Source organism: Vigna unguiculata, chromosome 3 (genome assembly GCF_004118075.2).
Source record: "Vigna unguiculata cultivar IT97K-499-35 chromosome 3, ASM411807v1, whole genome shotgun sequence".
Lineage (NCBI taxonomy): Eukaryota > Viridiplantae > Streptophyta > Magnoliopsida > Fabales > Fabaceae > Vigna > Vigna unguiculata.
Window position 1 is genome coordinate 54,530,868 of NC_040281.1, and position 9,305 is coordinate 54,540,172.

The 9,305-nt window shown below is 26.5% G+C and overlaps 1 long non-coding RNA gene across 1 annotated transcript; it reads right to left on the reverse strand.

Annotated features, from left to right (window-relative positions):
- Positions 1-5,145: 5,145 nt before the first annotated feature.
- LOC114178761 lies at positions 5,146-7,794 on the reverse strand. Its single transcript, XR_003603371.1, has 2 exons — positions 7,603-7,794; positions 5,146-5,940 (listed from the first exon to the last, which is right to left on the reverse strand). It is a non-coding gene; the product is annotated as an uncharacterized LOC114178761 (long non-coding RNA).
- Between the last annotated feature and the right edge of the window lie 1,511 nt (positions 7,795-9,305).

A 9,305-nucleotide genomic window follows, 5' to 3' on the forward strand; every position in this document is an offset into this window, starting at 1 on the left:
TGGAACCAAGATCCTCATTCTCAAAAATTGACAAAAGTATATATTAATTTTCACATAACAACTTGTATTGTGATATAACTTACTATCTCTTCAAATTTAAAACATTACAAAATATTATTTAAATTATGTTCCTCTATAATATATATATATATATATATATATATATATATATATGTGTGTGTGTGAGAGAGATAAAGATAATACATTAGACATTTTATAAATAGCACGCTAGAGTAAATTTGTCCCACAGATATTACCAGTAAAATAAATATCTTTCACCAATGTTCTAAAAATGTTCTTTAAGAAATTGTTTCGTAGAAATATTACTTTGTAATTGGTTCGAAGGTACTTTATAACAACACTACTTGAAGTGTGATCACTACCAATCATTTTAGACCAAAACAATATCCTCATATTTAAATAATTTTAAAATTTGTAATCTTACAAAATCATTAAACTTTAATTGTCATATGTTATAATTTAATCCTCGCTGTCACATTTGAAAAAAAAATATTAAATATATTTTTAGTTCTTAAATTTATATATAAAATTAAAATTTATCTATATTATAAATTTTGATATATTTTAGTATTTAAATTTAAAAATAATGAATATAATAATTTTAACCATTTGATACATTTCGATTTAAGGATGAATCTAAAATTTATTTAATATAAAAAAATTAATATTATTAGATCAAAAGATTATATTTATTTATTTTTTAAATTTATTTATCGAAATGTATTAAAGTTTAAGAGAAACAAATTTTAAATTCTTGTTCAAATTTTAAAACTACAAATATTTGACTTAAAAAGAAAACATAAATTACACCTCTCTCAATCATCCAGAACATTGAATTATGTCTCTCAGAATAATAAGCTACAACTGCTTATTTATTTATTTTTCCGTCGATCGGTGTTTGGTATGCTTATTATTTGAATTTCTTATTATATAAAGTCACTTGTAAACGATCTATTGGGTTAAATATATTTTTGTCCTTTAAATTTTTTGTATGAAATTTAGAATTAGTCTCTTTTTAAAATTTTGAACTAATTTAATCATTCATATTTAAAAATATGTGGATTTAATCTTTTTAACCAAATTTTGTTAAATTTATTTGATGTTTCAAATGCAAATTTCAGAATTGTGTTTGAGTTGTATATACTGTTTACAATATTTTCGCTTTAATGTTAAGTCAAATATTATTATCAAACGCATTTGAAATGTCAAATAAACTTAAAAAATATTGATTAAAATGATTAAATTTACATATTTATTTTAAAAGATAAAGAATTAAATTGGTTCAGAATTTCAATAAATACATAATTTTAAATTTTATTGAAAATTAAGGAACAAAATCATATTTAACTCTATGTAATATATAGTTTCTGAAGTCTATTTCATAACTATTTTTGTTTAGTTATCACTCTAAAGATTTAATTTAATAACTTATCTTCAACTTTTACGAGATCTGCTCCCTCTTTGAAAATATTTTTCATGTCCGACTATCTACCTAACTTGTAATTAAAATGTAATCATACAATAGAAACAGAGAGCTATGAAAGACTATTTAGCCTCATAAAAAATAAAAATATTTTCATCTTCTAGTAATTTCTATTTTTTCTCAATATATATGATTTTTCTTTTCATAACATCTTTGGAACTTGGTCCTTTCTTGGTAATCAAATATCTTCAAGCAGTGCAACTCACCTTTAAAGTTCAATATTCGTACCATCCAATAAGTCTATAATAACAACTAGATGTCAAAAAAATCGTATTATCTTGTGAAAAAAAAAATCATGTTAGCAAATAGACTTCGACTAGAATTAATGCTGTGTTGTAGTTAGCTCAACAATATATTGAAAAATATAGACACATATCTTATATTAGTATTCTACATGTTTTAAATTATTTCGATTTCATCTGTGTAAAAGAGAGAAAAAAATGGTTAATTTAATTATGTGGTCAGAAATCCAACACTTTTCTCCTGTTAAAAGTTTGTAGCAATTGATTTAGAATGAATTCTATCATTCATAAGCAAATCAAGAAACAATAGTTTCATGTGGTATGGTACAAACAAGAGAAGTATATTGAATAAATAATGAAAATAAATTTTTAGCAAATAGTCGTACATGGTTGCATAATTGTTATCTCCCACATTGAATTTTCTAATTTTAAAAGATCACGTTATGAACCGATTAAAAATGATGAAAACTTTATATTCCATATTTTCTACAAATAATGTGTATCTTTCATAAGAAATAATTCTATTCAAGCTGACCAATACTATTAAAGCTAGCAAAACCTTTTTTTAATATACTTTTGGATTCAAAGTCATTTATTAAATTAAAACAATGATATAAATATTTTCAGATAGATCATTGAGGAGATACAGATTCAACATCAACCTAGACATGAGTTTAACTTACAGATAAAAAATTGACACTACCTCTGATCTAAAACATTAAGGCTACGAACTTATGAGTCTTCTTCTTTGTATGGTATTTCATTTTGTCATTTTTATTTAATGTGAAACTTAGATTTATACTTGAATTCTCAACGATTATCAAAGTTAAAACATCCCACCTCAATGTACCGATTGAAATCTGGTTTATAATTTATTGGAGTTACTATAACTTTTAATTAGTTATAACACAAAGTATTTGATTGATTACACTTAAATTTGATTAAATAGTTATGCTGATAACACATGTTGCATGAACCAATCTATTATTACAAGTGTATCAAGCAAGATAGACACAACTGGGGCTGTTATACGATCAAGAGATGAAAAATGTTTAAACTATAGAGATTGTTGCACGAAATCACACAAAGAGATCTAAAATCTATTTACTCAATTTTCATTCCAATTATCCGTCTATGATTATTACTATCCCGATTGGTCATACCAATAATTCTTGTTTTTGTATAAATTTTTCTTAGTATCAAATAGCATCACTCTTTAAATTCTTGGAGTTATGGAAGTTGATCATGGAGAAATCACTTGAATTTGTTCCATCATGATTAAGGTCTACTATAATAATACTTCATAAACTTACAATAAGCACTCTTCAACAATCACTTATTTCAACATTTTAGTATTCAGAGTTGGCAAATTAGCTTTTAATGAACCACTTTGATCACATGACAGAGAGTTTTTTTTTTTATTATATAATTTTGTTTAATTTTTAACTGTTTCATATAATTTTTTAACTGTTTCATATATTTATTTTTTGAAAAATTGAAGTTATCACTCAACATATAAAATTAAGAGAAATTACGTGATTTTTTTTTTTTAAAAAAAAAAAGAGTCACTGAATCCGTAGGGAAGATTGTTCCCAAATGTGTTATTACAAGTGTAGTTTTAGTTTAGGTGAAGCTTGATGTTGTGGCCAAACATCTAACCTTTTACTATTGTTTCTAAATTAAAAAATTGTATATCTTTTAACAATATTATGTGTTGAGATGAATATCAACTCTTGTTATAAAAGAAAATAAAATTATTTTGAACATTTTGATATACTTTGTTTTTGGTTGGTGGACAAGATAGGCATAAATTAGCTGAATGGATTTGGGTCGTAATAACATTCATTTTTCGTTTTCATACATGTTTTGTCTTGATACCCCCACTAAACTTCACACAAAAGACATAAATAGAGAAGTTGCTTATAGCACTTATTCACACAATGAATCTATTAAAAAGCTTTCTTTTGATACAACTGTGCATAAGTTACAACTTTTCGTCATTATCACCATTTTATAAACGACAAAAGGTCATTGTCATGGAGTTTGGCATCTTCTATGGGTCATTTTCTTTGGTAGCCACCATACACCTATCGCAGCCACTGCAATCGCAAACCCTCTTCTTAAAAATGATCCTTCTTATTTTCACCCTCACCATCATCACCAGCTTCGATTTATTGCCCCAACATATAGACACGATTACCATATATATATATATATATATATATATATATATATATATATATATATATATATATATATATATATATATATATATATATATTTATAAGTCACCACTATCTTCAATAAGATAGGCACGTAAAACAAAAGCCTATGAAGTTACTCAGTAGTATACAGCCTGGCAACCAGGGATTCGAGGAGTTTACATTATATGAAAAAAATATCACATTTAGTTATCGTTATTTATACAATAAATATCAAATAAGGACCTCAAACAAACTTATTATTTTGTCATCAGTGCTTGAAATCTGAATTTTACAATCTATTATATGCTTGCTTGGTTTGTAACATCTTATAAGTGCAATTACCTTAATCATTAAATGTTACAATCATCTACCCACTTAAAAAGAAATTACCCTAGGAGATACATTTCTTCGTTTTTGCTAAAATGACATATATAAAAGAAAACTTAATCCAGTTTCAATTAAAGTTAAAACATATTTTTAATCCACTCTAGCACAACTACATACATTATTATTCGATACGAAGTAATTGACTCTTTTCAAACTAAAAGCAGGAGGAATAAAAACACGCACAATGATATTTTTAATTTTCATAAATAGCCTTTAATATTTAGACAATCTGACTAATAGATATTTCGATTCCTATAGTACATTTTCTTCTCAATGAAAGTAGATGAACTGAAACAATACTATATTAAAGAAGCACTAATATTCATGTTATTGTTACGCTTAAACGGAAAATTATAAATAACCAACCCTTTTTTTTTCCTTAAAACAAGTATATAAAGGTCCTATATAGATAAAAGAAAATAATAATAGTTATGAGAGAAAAAAGTATGAAAGAAAAATGAAATAAACCTTTCATTAAACTAAAAGTAACATGTTTCCACATTCAAATATTATTATTATTTCCACATTAAAATAAAACTGTCTAATATCCATGTAAGCTTTTAGGTAAACCAATATGTAAAATTACATTAACAAGTTGGTCATATATAAACAAAGTTTATCTAAAATATTATTGATTTTTTTTCTTGTTTTCTTTTGTTCCAAGTATGTATAAAAGACTTTATACAGAATAACCCAAACTCTAGATGACTCATGAATTTCTTTGTTTACTTTGTGGCACTACTTTTATATGATTGAAACGGAACATTACTCCACTATTAAGCATAGGCGAACAGAGTGGCCAGAGAAGTGAATATAAATATAGAATGTTAATTGTTAAATGGTAGTGCATGAGAAAATTGTGAATCAGGGAATACGAACAAGTGATGAAATGTCAGAATATCCTTGGATTGATGACGCTTCCCTACATTATTACCCTACTTACTCAATATGTACACACAGTTCTTAGAATCAAAATTTGTGCTGCGCATAATACCCAAATAGCCTTATCCGATTCTGGTTTCCTTGGATTTCATTCAACATATATAGAGGAAACTTGATACCAGATTCCCTTAAAAACCAACTAAATGATTCCCTTGCAACTTGGACTCCCTTCAAGAGTACCTTTTATTGACATTAACGCAGCAAAGACCTACATACAGTACAACTAGGTGAAGTGCAGTGTGCTGCCTACCACTTGGAAACCTACATTCCAAATATACCTTTTCAGGAAAGAAACAAGCAGAGACCTTTAGACCACATGGTGAAGAAAATGACGTGTTTAGTGTAAGGCACTCCCTTCAGCTTCTTCAAAAAGCTCCAAGTAAGAAAAATACTAACAAATGTCTAATGTGAATCAAGAGATTTGTCTCTTCTGATCTGATGTGTGGAGAGATTATTTACAAGACAAATGGCCATTGATCTCAGAATCAACCCTGGTGACTGATAAAATAGTACATGCCCATGTAAAATAGGTTATGTTGTTAAAAACACATGGATTGATTTTCAAATTCACTGTCATTATTGCTCATTATTCTCTAAAATGCACCCCTTTTAGATAAGTCCATTCCATGAACAAACCAGTAATTTGAGCATCGGAATAAACCTGGAAGAAGAGTGCATATCCATTTTACGTATCAGATTCAAAAACTCCAACCAATCAAGACAGAAGTTCTTTCAAGAGTGAACAGTAAAGTAATGTCGATTAAATGACTGAGAACAAACTAGGGTCATAGATCATCATCACCATAAATTATGCTATGGACATTAAGGACCGAAGTTTCACGAATACACTACAATTCACCCTTCAATTTGTAATGCTAGTGAAATTATGCATATACACAAGGGGAAATCAAATTACTTCTTCACGAAGACAGAATGAAAACATCAGATATATAACATGCCTTGTGAAAAGAATTCCTTACCGCGCGCAAGAATATCATAGCGCTGAAGAATTAAAGGTTGGAAAACTTTCTATTAGGGGTGAATGGGTTGGTACAGGAAAAGGAAAAAATGGAGCATAACCATAAAAAAGAATAACCTGCGTTTGCAAGGATACTACAATCTCAATAAGAATCTATTTCATAAACTTCTTTAATACTTGCTCAAGAGAAAAATTAAATAATCTTTTTCAGAAACTAAAATGAATTTATATTCAAATTAAAAAACATAAGCATTTTATAACAAGTTTAATTCTAAATACTTTCAAATTAATTAATACGTAAACTAATTATAATTTCTGAAAAAGAATTCTAGAAATGTTAACAGAAAAATTTATCATACTGTATCTTTGGTTTTGTTGGGAAACAGACTATTTCCATAAAAACATACTTGTAAAATACGAGATTGTTAGTTCAAATAAACTCAATCAAACACTACAAGAATTACTGTTAGACTAGTTAATCAATACACAAGGATAGAACAATGAAAAGGAAAAATTAGCAGAGTATTCTACAGAAGTAATCAGCAGCAAAACAATAATGCATTCTGTTCAGTACGGCTAATATATCAGATTTATTTTTTCTCTCCTTTCATAGCAAAATCACAAATCAGAACATTGGTTGGCATCTACAACAACTCCATAGGCATTCTCTAGGAAAAACACGAAATGAACCAATAAAAGATTATTTCAAATCACACCAGGAGCATCTAGATTTAATTACTCTCTTGGAAGAAACAAAAACACTTTGAAAGAAATGTTGATGCAGAGAATTCGTCAACTAATCTTGCGGCATGAAAAAGGAGGAAGCATATAAAGAGTATTATTATTGAAAAGAAGAAAGAGAAAATGAAATTGTCGGTAAAGAGAGGCAAAGTGAGCGCTGGATGCAGAGGTTTATCGACCGATTCTTGCTTTGTGTTCTTCCACAGCCAAATTCAGGAAGAGATCGATGAACCGCTGCCTCCAGTGACTTCACCTCATCTCCATAGGCATCAAAAACAAATAATATCCGCCAACAAAAATCAAAGCAACAAACAAACACGACTTCGTGGTTTTTCGTTTTCATTTTTTTTTTCATTTATTCGGTTGAGAAATTGAACGCATAAAGACGGTAGCTAAAAACAGCAAATAGGATCCGTGATGTGTAAAACATAGATCTGAACATAAAGAGAAAGGAAGAGGCAATTTCCCTTCCATCACAATCCAGACACATACACGGGCGAAAAATACGAAATATAAGAAACTAAGCAATAAATAGTATTAAAGAAAAGGAAACAATAGGATGCAGATAGAAGAGAGAGAAAGAGAAATATATGTGATATGAACCAGGAATCTGTGGAGTCACCATTGCACCATTGCCGCAAGTGTGTGTATCGTTTTCTCTCTTTCTCTCTCTTCTTCTTCTTGTTTTGAGTCACAGATCCACAGTGACTTTTCAAAGGCCAATCATTCTCCATTTTTTGTTCCTTTTATCGGGGCATCATAATTACTATTCCATCCCTCTTCTCCTAACCCAAATTCTGCCCTACTATCCCCTAATATACTCGATGTTTACCATGGCCTTACCAAGTTTATTATCATCTTTAATTAGACTTATTTAATATATACTAGTCGAAACATAAGACATAAGTGTAAATGTGTCCTTTTTTATATTAAATAATTTTGTATTATAAATATTTATTTATTTTTCAAAAAATAATTATTAAAAAAATAAGTAAAACAATTATTTTAATTTATAAAATAATTACATTTAAAAAGCTCTCTTTTAAAGAGTGAAAATATAAATGTAACTATTTTAATTTAAAAGAAGGTTACAGAGAGGTAAAATTAGAAAAAAATAAATATAAATAACAATTTTCTTCATATATATATATATATATATATATATATATATATATAATATTATTTTAATACAAGTTTACACGCATAAATAGTTTTAAATTAAAAATATTTATAAATTTAAGAAATTCTTTTAAATAAATATTTATTTTTAGGATTAATTATAATTTTCGTCTGTAACGCGATTATAATTTTTATTTGTATATCAAAACAAACTTTGAAATTTTGATATTGTTAGGTTTTCAAATTTAAAAAATACATGAAGCAGTTTTATTTGTCTAATTATGTTAACGATTTTTAATATGATAAACCAATGTTGGATTCGGTCCATTAATTTTTTTTTTCGTTTGCCACTTAAAAGAACGTAAACACCATTTGACAAAAAAAAATCATCTATGTATCTCTTAAGGATTGAGATCTAACCTGATGAAAATCAAAATCACGTTATGATTTTAGTTAACATTATTTTTAATTTATAAGCGTTTTTTTTTCAAATTTAAAATTAATGGTCATGTTAAAATAATATTTTTGTTACTATTAATTTTTATAGGAAATTTCCATTGAAAATATTTTTAAAATTTAAATAACTTTTATCTATTGGTTTCACAATTAACGAGAATCAAAATCGAATTTATAGTTACACAAAATTGATTCCACGTATATTATAGCATAGGATGCTTAACTATTACGTTAACTTCCATGATTAGTAATTAATTATCTTTTATTTGATAGAAGTATTATTGAAACCCTAAAATCAAACAAAATAAAATAAATATTTATTAGATCAACTTGTTATTGAACAACTCATCTAAATAAAAACAAATATAAATTTAAAAAAAAATAGAAACATTTAATTATTTAAACAAAATGTAAAATTATCATTACATAATTTTTTTAAATAACACAAATTTTATTTATAATAAAATATATATATTTGTATAACATATTATATTTATCACCTAATTTAAAAAAAAATAATATAATCTTATTTAATCTGGTGGTAGTCAGATAGAAGTTAATTTAAAAAAGAATAATTATATTTTCAACAACTTTTTTTTACTCACCTCTAATCTATTATCACGTCATATCACTAAAAAAAATTAAAATAAATTATTAAAAGACGATGGAAATAACACATTATGGGAATAATAGATAAAAAGTGAATTAAAATATTATTATTCTTTATAAAA